Source organism: Musca vetustissima, unplaced genomic scaffold (genome assembly GCF_032173495.1).
Source record: "Musca vetustissima isolate MV318-11 ecotype Yass unplaced genomic scaffold, APGP_CSIRO_Mvet_v1 utg37593, whole genome shotgun sequence".
Classification (NCBI taxonomy): Eukaryota; Metazoa; Arthropoda; class Insecta; order Diptera; family Muscidae; genus Musca; species Musca vetustissima.
The window spans coordinates 29,377-41,496 of NW_026887874.1; positions in this window are offsets into that span (position 1 = coordinate 29,377).

The following is a 12,120-nucleotide window of genomic DNA, read 5'->3' on the forward strand; positions in this document are numbered from 1 at the left end:
GGGCCAACTGAGGCGTGGATTTATTAAAGAATATTTTTCAAGGGCCAACTGAGGCGTGGATTTATTAAAGAATATTTTTAAAGGGCCAACTGAGGCGTGGATTTATTAAAGAATATTTTTAAAGGGCCAACTGAGGCGTGGATTTATTAAAGAATACTTTTCAAGGGCCAACTGAGGCGTGGATTTATTAAAGAATATTTTTTAAGGGCCAACTGAGGCGTGGATTTATTAAAGAATATTTTTACTTTTATTAAAGAATATTTTTCAAGGGCCAACTGAGGCGTGGATTTATTAAAGAATATTTTTCAAGGGCCAACTGAGGCGTGGATTTATTAAAGAATATTTTTAAGGGCCAACTGAGGCTTGAATTTATTAAAGAATATTTTTTGGGGTCCATCCAAAGGGCGTAATTTATTAAAGAATTTTTTTTGGAGTCCATCTAAAGGGCTGAATTTATTTTTTCAGGGTCTAGAAGAGTAGTGAATTTTCAAAGAATATTTTGCACCACAAATTTCTAAACTGTACCTTCTATACGGCCCGTTACGGCTTCTTCCGAACATATTGTTCTCTTAAATTTATGTATGCAAATTTTATTTTTAAGATTATTTGTTATTAAAGACAATGGCGTGTGAGACAATTAAAAGTCAACAGCTGTCAGAAGGTGCACAGCAAACACATTAAGCTATGACGTCTCATGGAGATCTGAACAAAAGATAACAACAATACCAAATAGGGAAATAAATGTCAGCTCTAATAATAACAACTAATACATTTTTTGTGCAGCCCATTTAAGGTAAACAAAATTGACAGATTCATTGGAGGTTATTTTTTCTGAGGAGCCATAAAGTCGACGGAACAAAAGAGAAGAAAAAATAAAAATAGCAGCCAGTCATTATCATCTACCATGGGCTGCCTACCTACTACAAGTCATCATCAACAACACCTTCGCAATTTTTTCAAACAAATTGCTTTTGTTGTTGTTTGTGGTGGCCCGTAATTGTATGTAAATATATATTCCAAAGAGTCATCATCTTCGGCTTCTTCCTCCTTCTATGCCAAAGAAAAGATTATTAACCTTTTGGCTTGAAAGAAAAAAGTTAAAAAAGAAAACACAATTGAATAGTGAAATCCCATCTACCATCCATTCCGTAGCAGGGCAGGAGTAAACAACAAATGCAAACATATGGAACCCGTATTAGCTGACAATAGTTGCCAGCCAAGCCATGCTGTTGTGGTGGGATGCCTTCTGTCTGTTGGCCAAGTTTGCATGTTATGGTGCGGCGCTAACAGCCACCGGCAGATAATATTTCATTTGCATTTCCCCAAAGGCCCAGCTCCTCGACAGCCAGGCAGCCAATTTGGAATTGCATGGAATGCTGTAACCAACCAAGCCAATGAACTCTTTCATCACATTTCTTCGTTTGCTCGGAGCTAGTGGCTCCCGGCAACCGTCAGCATAGTTGGCAGTATTCAATTCAAGAAGTTGCTTCAAATTTCCTTGTTCATTATGTTAGAAAGTTGTCCGGAGGTGGGGGGTATCATCAAAAATTGGCATAATTTTTATTTTCGTTTTTTATTGATTTCCAAAACTTCGTTTCATCAATATGTTGTCAGAAGGAGGAGAAGCGGGTCATAAAAAAATTTTAGTATTTTGTATATATTTTTTTATTGCAGTTGTTTATTTGTTGTTGCTATTTCATGTTATCGTTGGTCATAATATTTAAATTGGTTTTTGCTACTTCTCTTTGCTTTATGACCAATAATACTGCAAATGTTTATCAAAAAAGTTTTCACTTGTACTAAACAATTGCGAGTGTAGTTCTGCTAATGGATGGGGAACATCTGGCGCCACCTGTTGTTTACTTAACTTTGAATGCAAGGTGATGCGGATTTGTTGACGGAATAATCTTGAGAGCATTGGATTCATACTGTGTCATCAATGAAGTAGTTATAAAATTGTTTTTTTATTCTTAATTTAAAGAAATAAATTTTAAATAAATTGATTTATTGTAATAAAATGGGTAATGGGTTTTTCAGAAGCCCATAGAAAACTTAACAATTTTTTTCTGGGATTTCCATTCATTTTTTTTATTAAGGAATATGTTTTCAAGGCCTCCAGAAGGCGTGGATTCATCAAACAAAATTTGTTAAGGCCTATCCAAAGGTGTGAATTTATTAAAGAATATTTTTCCAAGGCCCCCAAAGTCGTGGATTTATTAAAGAATATATAGGGACCAATAGAGGCGTGGATTTATTAAAGAATATTTTTTCAGGGACCAATAGAGGCGTCGATTTATTAAAGATTGTTTCTTTAATAAATCCATATGCTGAGCTTAAAAAAGATTTCCAGGCGCGTCGGTCTTTTGCGCGGTTTTTCCAATTTGAAAGACCCTATGCGGCAATGTTGTCTTCCACTTGGTCTTACCATCTTATTCGTGGCCTTCCCCTGCTGCGTGAATCATCAGCTGGTTCGCTTTTATATGCCTTCCATTCTCACAACATGACCTAGCCAACGTAGTCGCTGCAGCTCAATACGTCCAACAATGTCGATGTCCGAGAATAGCTGGTACAACTCATGATTCATTCGACGGCGATATTCACCGTCAACGCAGGTCGGCCTATAGATCTTTCGGAGAATTTTTCTCTCTAAACACACCAAGAGCTGCATCATCTGTTTGCGCAAGTACCCATGCTTCAGACCCATATAACAGCACGGGTAGTAACAGCGTCTTGTAGAGTGTGAGTTTGATCTGGCGGGAGGTGATCTTGCTTTTGAGTTGTTTGCTGAGACCATAGTAGCATCTGTTGGCCATCACAATCCTACTCTGAATTTCAAAACTGATGTCATTCGTTTTGTTTATGGCGGCACCAAGGTATATAAAATATTTAACTACCTCGAAGCTGTGGTTCTCAAGTTCCACAGTTGGTCCGGGTCTACTGGACGTCTTGCACGTTCATACCATCAGCTTGGTCTTCTCGCCGTTGACTATCCTATTCTGAATTTCAAAACTGATGTCATTTGTTTTATTTATGGCGATATATAAAATCTTTGACTAACTCGAAGCTGTAGTTCTCAAGTTCCACAGTTGGTCCGAGTCTACTGGGCGTCTTGCACGTTCATACCATCAGCTTGGTCTTCTCACCGTTTACTGCCAGACTCACTTTGGCCGACTCCTTCTCAATTTGTTCAATGGTGGCTGTTACCGCTCTCAGTGTTCGACCCCTTGTGTCGATGTCATCGGCGTAGGCGAGTAACATGTGTTGTTTAGTGTACAGAGTGCCATTTCTGTTCACCTTTGCCTCTCGTATGACCTTTTCCAGCAGGATGTTAAAAAGGCCACACGACCAGCTGTCACCTTGTCTGTATCCTCGTTCGGTATTAAAGGGCTCCGAGAGGTCTGATCTTGTGTCAGTTAAAGTTATCGTGCATAGCCGTATTCATTTTGCAGGAATACCAAACGCAGACATGGCTTTATACACCTCTGAACGGATAGGGCTGTCGAATGCGGCTTTATAGTCGACGAATAGGTGAAATTTGTCGATGTGTTTTTCGTGGGTTTTATTCCAGGATTTGGCTCAGAGTGAAAATCTGGTCAGTGGTGGATTTGCCAGATCTGAAGCCGCATTGGTATGGTCCAATAATGTCATTGACCATTGGCTTTAGTCGTTCGCACAGTACGCTGGATAGCACTTTATATGCGATGGGGAGGAGACTTATACCTCTATAGTTGGCACATATCGTCTTGTCTCTTTTTTTTGTGCACGGGACACACAATGCTGAGGCTCCAATCATTGGGTATGCATTATTCTAGCCAACTTGTACTAATCAGCTGAAGCATGCTCCTTAACAGTATGTGACAACCAGTCTTGAATAGTTCGGCTTGTAAACCATCGGCACCTGCTGCTTTATTATTCTTCAGCCGATTGATTGCTATTCTGACTTCATTTTGGCTAGGTAGTATACATCTATTATTGGTTCTGGAGTATCTTCTTCACCGCTATGGCATGGATATATTAAAGAATATTTTTAGGGGCCAATAGAGGAATGGATATATTAAGGAATATTTTTTCAAGGCCCACCAAAAGCGTCGATTTATTAAAGAAGATTTTTTTTTCAAAACCTCTAAGAGGCCTTAATTTAATAAAGAATATTTTTTCCTGGGCCCAAAAAAGCGTGGATTTATTAAAGAATGTTTTAAGGGCCAATAGAGGCGTGGATTTATTAAAGAATATATTTTCAAAGCCCACAAAAAGCGTCTGTCTATTAAAGAGTATTTTTTCAGGACCTAAGAACATTTTTATTTCAAAATTATGTTACATAGGACTGTCACATCTATAGGGATTGTTTTTTAAATAATATATTTTGGAGGACTATCAGAGCTATAGGCGTGGATTTTTTAATTAATATTTTTCTAGAAGTCTTCGATGGAGATTTTTAAGAACATTTTTCTCAAGGCCCCTTAGAGTAGATATGAGTAGATTTGTAAGAATATTTGTCTATAGAAATATTCGTCGAATATTTATAAAAAAATTATAGGGTCTCTGAAGAATATTAATCATAAAAATTGTATTCCGGTTTTGTCATATCCATATTTTTGAAATAATGATAGAGATCGAAATCTGCTAGGATATAACTCAGTTAGGACAGAACTTCTCATTTTCCAACCGAATGACTGTGGCATTCCTAATATATATTTTGACATATACCCCACATAAGGCTCCTGCACCATTTTTGGTATTTTGAAGGCTATCGGGACAAGTTTCCTATCGAAGTGGCTATTATTGGATATTTCTTCTAGAGATTTTTTATAGGCAGAAGAATTTCAACAGGTCTACTATATGGAGAAAATCTCCACAACATATATTATTTTTTGGTGCATACTTTTACATGCTTATTCCACCATCTGACAATTTTTTCTTTGATTCCAGACAAACACACAACTATCTTCCTTATCAATGAACCCACAACCACCCACATATCTTATGTCATGAATACATTCACATATCTTATATTGGTATGTAAAGTAAGTTAAGGCAGACGATTATTTTTTTTATCCAACAATGTGAAGAATCAACAGGTCAATGCACCCAAATTGTAGGTGGCTGTTCCTTAAGTCAAATGTCACCCGTTGGCACAGCTTTCGACATGTCTTGTGGACAATCCCTCTGCATTAGTTGTCACACGTTAGTTCGTTCGCTCGGTCGTTTGTCGTTCATGCTGTGACCTCAGCTCATCAATTTTTACGATGATGATATTATAAACAAGTATCAGACAGTGATGTTTTTTTTTTTTTTGCTTTTGGAATTTACAGTTTCAATCAGAATTTTTGGGTGGCCCCATTAAATTTAATGTACCATAATGGATGAGGGTGGAGGTTGTTAGGTCTTTGTCTGAGTATTTCATAGGCATCAGTATAAAATGATTGGGAAATATAATTTTAAATAAAAAATGGTCAACTCGGAACCACGAAATTTAAATGTTAACGTTGGGGACATATTTAGTCCATTCGATTTTGGATTTAATATTAGATCCAATTTTATAAAAATTTTCTTAAATATCAAATATTTATCCACAAATTCTTTAATTCTGATTTTAATAAAAATCCGATATTTTTTCTGGTACAAATTTATATGTAAATTACATTTTATATTCAAATCATCGAATAAATATAAACACAAAAAATCCATTGGATTTTATTTGATTAGTTGATGGGACAAATTCAACATTTACACAGCATATCCATGCAACATACACACGCATACAACACACACACATTTGATTGTCTTATATCGAGTTTAGCCAATCAAATATGTTGGATTTTTATTATATTGGTAATTTGAATCAATCCGATCAATAAAAAAACAATATAAACAAATCGTAAATAAATGTTAAATGTTGTGTCATAAAATCGTCGTCTTCAATATTGTATTTTTTATTACGGCGGGAGATAGGTAATTATGTCGGCCTGTGCGTTCCAAAAAGGAAAGAAATATATGAGTATTTCAAATAGAAATATTTAGGCCTTTTCGAGGTCTTAAACCAGTAAGGCAAGTAGTAACGTCGGATTGGGCCGACTATATGATACCCTTCGCCACTTTGCGTATATTGTACATATGTATCATTACACTTGCATGTCAATATTCCCTCATGTCTTTTGGCAACCTATGCTAAATTCGGTCTAAATTCGCTCAGATTTAGAGTCGTCTGCGAACCATGGGGCAAATTTATGGAAAACGATGCATAGCAAAATTGATACACGATATTTGGTATGTCGCACTGTTAAAAATTTAATCTCATTCAGACACCCGTTCGAAATACATATGGAAGCTATGGCTACATCTGCACCAATTTCAACAAAACGCAATAACGTCATACAAGGGCCCCCCTCTGACTACGTCGTTGGGAGCTATATCTAAATCTGAACCGATTTTCACGAATCTTAACACTCATCGTTCTAGACACAATTCAGTATGCCATGCCAAATTTCGTGCAAATCGAAAGATAAATAGGGAATTTGGTGCACCATTTATCTAAAATCGGACGTAAATATATGAGGGAGCTATATCTAAATCTGAACCGATTTTCACAAAATTTAGCACACACTGTTCTAGACTTAATTCAATACGTTTTGCCAAATTTCGTGCAAATCGAAGGATATATAGGGTCTTTGGTGCTCTATTTACCTAAAATCGGACGAAAATATATGGGAGCTATATCTAAATCTGTACCGATATTCACGAAATTTAACACACATCGTTCTAGACATAATTCAGTACGCTATGCCAAATTTCGGGAAAATCGAAAGATATATAGGGTCATTGGTGCACCATTTACCTAAAATCGGACGAAAATATATGAGGGAGCTATATCTAAATCTGAACAGATTTTTACGAAATTTAACACACATCGTTCTAGACTTAATAAATAGGGCATTTGGTGAACTATTGACCTAAAATCGGACGATATCCAATTTCAATAGGATTCGTCCTTGGGCCAAATAAATGAGATGTGCCAAATTTCATCCCATTCGAATCAAAAATGAGACCTGTACTTTGTTTACAATTTAACATGGATAGAGGGACGGACATGTATAAATCGACTTAAAAAGTGATTCTATGCATATTCTCAAAATGAACTATGTGTCTATCTCGTTTCCTTTTGCCTGTTACAAACATATGCACAAAGACATAATACCCTGTACCACAGTACGGTGAAGGGTATAAAAATATATTCATTAATAAAAACAGACCTATTCGAGGGCATGAAAAAATATTCTTTAACAAATCCAGATCGTTTTAAGGGCATGAAAAATATTCTTTAATAAATCCACGCCTCAGTTGGACATGAAAAATATTCTTTAATAAATCCACGCCTCAGTTGGCCCTTGAAAAATATTCTTTAATAAATCCACGCCTCAGTTGGCCCTTGAAAAATATAATTTAATAAATCCACGCCTCAGTTGGCCCTTGAAAAATATTCTTTAATAAATCCACACCTCAGTTGGCCCTTGAAAAATATTCTTTAATAAATCCACGCCTCAGTTGGCCCTTGAAAAATATTCTTTAATAAATCCATGCCTCAGTTGGCCCTTGAAAAATATTTTTTAATAAATCCACGCCTCAGTTGGCCCTTGAAAAATATTCTTCATATAAATCCATAATTTTTGGTTTTTTAAAAATATTTTTTTAATAAATACGCCAAGAATTGGCCCTTGAAAAATTTTCAGGTAAGCCTACTCATGAAATTGTTTTCATTTTATTGAAAAATTTCATAAAATCCAATTTTAGTTTTTTTTGAAAAATGTGTGTGAATATAAATCCAAACACTGTGTGTGAAATTTCAATTTGTAACATGACATGATGATGATGATGGCGACAACAATGGCCTCACATTTCTTTCCAACTTCCTTTCCATGTCTCGGCTGGCCACCTTTCTTTGACTTTCACCTCGAAATGTTATAATAAAGAAAACTGTCGTTATTGTTTTCCGTTTTTTTAATGTCTGTCATTGCTCTCAATGTTGCACCACGTTCAGACAATTTGTCGCAAGACAAAAAACCGAACCGAACACCTCCCGTTGTCTATCATGCTTTAAAGTTCAATCAACTGGTTTGTTGTTGCTGTTGTTTTATTGTGTGTCTTCATTGGCGGCTGTCAGCTTTAGCGCCACAATCATCGATGTCAAACAATTTATTTATTGATTCGTCCAATTCCACCAGCTAAGCAAAGCCACTTCTCATCATTAACGTTTAACATGTTTGAGGGCATGAGGGTATTTTTCCCTCCAGCCCCGACCGTACCTGTTCATTATTGTTGTTTGTTTTGGTAGCTGGAGTAGGTATTTAAATAATTTGAATGTTTCAAGTGTAATGTTTACGTTATTGAACTTGAAAATAATTGAATTGCCTGGCCCGGTCGGGCTGGCAATCCACGTTAATTGATGTGAAGGCGTTGGCAGCAGGCTGGCAGGTGACATTGTTAGTGGCGGTGGTTGGATTCTAAACAATTAATTAGCCTCAATTGGTTTGAGCGCTATTGGAACGAATGACAGCTAAAGCATAACGAAAATGTGATAAATATTTGCTATTTATGTGGAATGATAGCTTAATTTATTTAACCTTTGGCATTTGCGGTAATAAATCAATCAAAAGATCCAAGCCTGCTGAAGGCCTTGAAAATATGTTTTAAAAAATAACTCTAAAAATCTAATGATGGCATAGAAAAAAATATTCTTTGAGAAATGCACGCCTTTTACAGGCCTCGAAAATATATTTAAAAACATTCACGCTTTTAATGAACTCAAAAAAATATTCTTTAAAAATATAACATTTAAAGAGAGCGAGATATTCTTTAAAAAATGCACGCTTTAAAGGCCCTTTCTTTGAAAAGCCAAAAAAAGTCCTTAAAAAAGTCAAGCTTTTGAAGAGACTCCGAAAATATTATTTAAAAACCAGTAAGGAAAGTAGTAAAGTCGGATTGGGCCGACTATATGATACACTTCATCACTTTGGGTTTATTCCACATATGTCTCCTAACAGACTCCGCCTTTTCAAAAGAACATTGACATGATTAGCAGCTATAGCGCCACACATCATTCTAGCCTCAATTCAGTACACAATGCCAAATTTCGTACACATCGATAGATATATAGGGACTTTAGTGCACCATTTACATAAAATCGGATGAAACTTTATATGGGAGCTATATATAAATCCACGCCGATTTTGAAAAATATTCTTCAGCACAAATCATTCTAGACCTAATTGGCCCTATGCAAAATTTCGTGCAAATCGAAAGATATATAGGGACTTTGGTACACCATTTACATAAAATCGGACGAAACCATATATGGGAGCTATATCTAAATCTGAACCGATTTTCACGATACTCGGCACACATCATTCTAGACTTAATTGAGTACGCTATGCCAAATTTCGTGCAAATCGGACGAAACTATAAATGGGAGCTATATATAAATCTGAACCGATTTTCACGAAACTCAGAACACACCATTCTAGACTTAATTGAGTACGCTATGCCAAATTTCGTGCAAATCGAAAGATATATAGGGACTTTAGTGCACCATTTACATAAAATCTGACGAAACTATATATGGGGGCTATATATAAATCTGAGCCGATTTTCACGAAACTCAGTACACATCATTCTAGACTTAATTTAGTACGCTATGCCAAATTTTGTGCAAATCAAAAGATATATAGGGACTTTGGTACATCATTTACATAAAATCGGACGAAACCATATATGGGAGCTATATCTAAATCTTAACCGATTTTCACGAAACTCAGCACACATCATTCTAGACTTAATTGGGTACACTATGCCAAATTTCGTGCAAATTGAAAAATATATAGGGATTTTGGTGCACCATTTACATAAAATCGGAAGAAACTATTTATGAGAGCTATATCTAAATCTGATCCGATTTTCATGAAACTCAGCACACATCATTCTAGACTTAATTTAGTACGCTGTGCCAAATTTCGTGCAAATCGAAAAAATATTCTTTTGTGCAAATTTACATAAAATTGGACGAAACTATATATGGGAGCTATATATAAATCTGAACCAGTTTTCACGAAACTGAAAACATATTCTTTAATAATTCTAGACCTAATTTAGTACCCTATGAAAAATATTCTTTAATAAATCCACGCCTCAGTTGGCCCTTGAAAAATATTATTTAATAAATCCACGCCTCAGTTGGCCCATGAAAAATATTCTTTAATAAATCCACGCCTCAGTTGGCCCTTGAAAAATATTCTTTAATAAATCCACGCCTCAGTTGGCCCTTGAAAAATATTCTTTATAAATCCACGAAACTATATCAGTTGGCCCTTAAAAATATTCGATTTTCCCCAATTTAAATCCACGCCTCAGTTGGGCCAAACAAATGAGCTGTACCAAATTTCATCCTAATCGGATTATATATGCGGCCTGTACTTTGTTTACAATTTTAATAAATCGACTTAGAAAGTGATTCTATTCATATTCTCTAAAGGAACCATGTGTCTATTTGGCCCTTGAAAAATATTCTTTAATAAATCCACGCCCTAGTTGGCCCTTGAAAAATATTCTTTAATAAATCCACGCCTCAGTTGGCCCTTGAAAAATATTCTTTAATAAATCCACGCCTCAGTAGGCCCTTGAAAAATATTCTTTAATAAATCCACGCCTCAGTTGGCCCTTGAAAAATATTCTTAAATAAATCCACGCCTCAGTTGGCCCTTGAAAAATATTCTTTAATAAATCCACGCCTCAGTTGGCCCTTAAAAATATTCTTTAATAAATCCACGCCTCAGTTGGCCCTTGAAAAATATTCTTTAATAAATCCACGCCTCAGTTGGCCCTTGAAAAATATTTTTTAATAAATCCACGCCTCTTTTGGCCCTTGAAAAATATTCTTTAATAAATCCACGCCTAAGTTGGCCCTTGAAAAATATTCTTTAATAAATCCACGCCTCAGTTGGCCTTGAAAAATATTCTTTAATAAATCCACGCCTCAGTTGGCCCTTGAAAAATATTCTTCAATAAATCCACGCCTCAGTTGGCCCTTGAAAAATATTCTTTAATAAATCCACGCCTCAGTTGGCCCTTGAAAAATATTCTTCAATAAATCCACGCCTCAGTTGGCCCTTGAAAAATATTCTTTAATAAATCCACGCCTCAGTTGGCCCTTGAAAAATATTCTTCAATAAATCCACGCCTCAGTTGGCCCTTGAAAAATATTCTTTAATAAATCCACGCCTCAGTTGGCCCTTGAAAAATATTCTTTAATAAATCCACGCCTCAGTTGGCCCTTGAAAAATATTCTTCAATAAATCCACGCCCTATGGTATTTTTAATAATTGTAAATCGGTTAAAATCCCTTTTATGAGCAAAACAGAACGATGAAAATTGCCCATAAAAAAAATCCAATGCAAATGACATTGTGGTTTTATTGCAATTTTAAATATGCACTTATTTCCAACGGAAGCAAAAAAAAACGCATCTGTGGCAACGGTAGAAAAAACTGAAAACCTACAATTAATATTCATTATGGATTTTTTTTGTTGAAGAATTTAAAAGGAAAAATATGGCTTTCGGGATAATTCAATTTAAAGCCTCTGCTATTATTTAAACTTAATTCTTTTATTAACAATTTTATATTAAAAACATTTTTATTTTTTTTTACAAAAGCCCACTACGGAAATTAAACAAAAATATTGAATTCACTTTTTTCTTTTTTTGAATATATGAAACCCACATGCAAATCTCTATTTCAAAACATATTTTCCCTTTCAAACCACCATGGCTTGTGGTCATTGTTGTAATTCTCCAAGTGAATCACAAGTGTCTATCTCGTAGCAACCTCCAGAGGAAAATGTTGGCAACAACTAACCAAAACTAAATAAATAAATAACAACAACAATCGACCGACCGAACGACCACATAGAAGTGGTCCGTTAAGCTACCATAACAGGAAACCAACCAATGTTTCCGCTTCGCTGTTGATATCTCTTGTCGCTCATATGTTGGAATATTTTCGCTTTTCCACATATTTACAATCATCGTCGCATAGAAACGTGTCGGCAAAAGTATGACCACAACTGGATGCTG